At 40.8% G+C, this 2,593-nt stretch overlaps 1 long non-coding RNA gene across 1 annotated transcript; it reads right to left on the minus strand.

Moving 5' to 3' along the window:
* Positions 1–599: 599 nt before the first annotated feature.
* Positions 600–1,871, minus strand: LOC116356649 (uncharacterized). Its single transcript, XR_004205076.1, has 2 exons — positions 1,760–1,871; positions 600–1,458 (listed from the first exon to the last, which is right to left on the minus strand). It is a non-coding gene; the product is annotated as an uncharacterized LOC116356649 (long non-coding RNA).
* Positions 1,872–2,593: the final 722 nt, after the last annotated feature.

A 2,593-nucleotide genomic window follows, 5' to 3' on the forward strand; every position in this document is an offset into this window, starting at 1 on the left:
AAATACAATTAAAAGTGTAAAAACATGTTCTCCAACAGTGTTACTTTTGAAACCAAGCATTTCACTACCCTCACAATAATACCTGCTAACCATGTGTATGTGACCAATAACATTTGATTTGATTTAAAGGATGTCAAGCTGCTTGCTTAGTGAGTACAACTTCCTCCTAATTCAGCTCACACCCAGGACCTCTTCCTTGCCAGTACAGGTGACCACCCTCCTGAAGCATCTTCCCAGGCAGCGCCATCCAAAAAGCTAGCTATTCAGTGGCGTAAGTAGTAGGTGACACTTCGCGTTGAGGAGTAGGTTTCACACATCCTCATGTGCTACACATACAACGCATTGTTGAGTTACCTAGAGACATTTGTACAAGTATTTTCACTGTACTGGTCCAATTACCAAAGGAGGGGGCAGCAGGGAACTTTAAACACTTGAGTGTGAGGAGAAAACATCACAATGAGCATCAGAATGCAGAAGGGCCAGATAGTAATGGAATTTACAGGAATTTGACTTTCAGTCTGACGCTCCGTGGACGAGGGCTTCTTGATATCGGTATGCAAAAGGGACAAGAGATAAGGTAACAGACATCAACAGAGGGATGGAGGAAAATATGTATTTTGAGAGGACAAGAATTCTGCCTCAATCGTATGACCTTCAGTTCCACAGAGCTGAAAGCATGGAGAGTTTGGGCCAAGTTATTATACTGTTGCAAGGTGCAGAGGTCTTTCATTAAATACCATTGATAACATCAACCAAGGTCAAGTAAATATACCACATTATAGTTACAGTATAATACATTTTAGATGCCTTTCTGGAATCTCAAGGTTACCTAACATACAGCATTCTGATTCACTGCTTGGGTCTGAACAATATTAGGTACGCTGGAAATAGTAGAAATAGTTGTATTTGGAATCAGAAGGGAGCATTATAAACCCACCATCCCATCGCAATGCTCTGCAGAATTCAAGGCAACAACACACCTCCACATGCTGTACATGATCATAAGTACACAGTGTATATCATGACATTCACACTTGAAACAAATGATTAGGGTCACTAAACACACTTTGAAAACAACAGCACCACAACACAGTGGAGGGTATCTGTACAAATACAGTTTACACTCAAAACACACACCTGATAATGTACTCACTCACACACACACACACACACACACACACACACACACACACACACACACACACACAAAAACACTCAAAGGAGGCCTGTTCGCACTCGGTGTCAGCCAGAGAAGCCACCAGTTTTGCTTAGTGGGTGTGGGAACACCACCATGTAATTTGACTTGTCCTCTGGTGGCTTCAAACCGCTGTGTGTTCCCGAGTTCCAGACTGCCAGGGCTGGCCCTCCTTCAGACAATAATGAGCCAAAATGGTCACCAGTCTCACCAAGCTGGGGAAGTACTGACTAGGCGTCCATGTTACTGGGAGACAGGAGAAACTGAAATAGCATGGCAGAATTAGAAAGGAGTAGAAAGGAGAGGGGAATGGACAGGAGCACATTTAGATGAGGTCATATATTTAACTGTGGTGTACTGTGAATTTAGTAACACTATTAATACTACAAGTAGTTAATTCATATTTTAAGCACAATGGTTCCCATGACCATGTCTGCCAACTTGGAAAACAATTGTGTAATCTTAATTAAGGTCGCACTTGACTTTAAATGACCTGGTATTTGTTATGAAAATATATAGTGAAATGGTATGAATGTACACAGCAAAAACCTATGAATTACTTACTTGTCTGTTCCTTATAATTCTTAACCAACAATTATCTCTAGCTAAGCAGCTCAGTTCACTGACCCTCCACCAGCTGGCATAACACCCTATGAAAGTCCCGCCTACTTCAATCAATCAATCAAATTTACATCAGCTGATGTCACAAAGTGCTGTACAGAAACCCAGCCTGAAACCCAGCACTTCCTGGTACATGTCTAATGCTGTTTTTGAATGGGATTCAAGCTTACATTATCAAATTAATGAGAACATGTTCATTTAAAATATATGTAAAATTATAATTGCATTTGTGGATTAATTTACTTCTTTCTAGCTGATACCTTTCATGAAGGTTTTCGATTGCGTTTATTTTTTCATAATCGAAAACCTTCATAAAAGGCATTGGGTAAAGTTAAATACAAATATAATTTTACATATCTCTTAAATGACCCCATTTTCATGAATATGATGATATAATCTTGATAGCAAATTCAAAAAACAGTATGGGTCTTGCACCAGGAAGTAGGCGGGACTTTCATAGGGTATGGGCTACATGCTGAATGTCCACTGAAGTCTGGAAGCACACGCATGCACACACTCACACTCATACTCACACTCACACACACACACACGCACACACACACTCACACTCACACTCATACTCACACTCACGCACACACTCACACTCATACTCACACTCACACACCTCAGCATTTCATCACAGTGCACTGCTTCCTGCTCAGCACAGATCCTTTTCACACTCTGAGGAGCTATAGGAAAAAGCTGTGTGGACATATACTGCTGTGTACTGGGATACAGAAGATGTATACAACCAATACAACATTTAAAGGATTCCCC

This window comes from Oncorhynchus kisutch, linkage group LG2 (assembly GCF_002021735.2).
Source record: "Oncorhynchus kisutch isolate 150728-3 linkage group LG2, Okis_V2, whole genome shotgun sequence".
Lineage (NCBI taxonomy): Eukaryota > Metazoa > Chordata > Actinopteri > Salmoniformes > Salmonidae > Oncorhynchus > Oncorhynchus kisutch.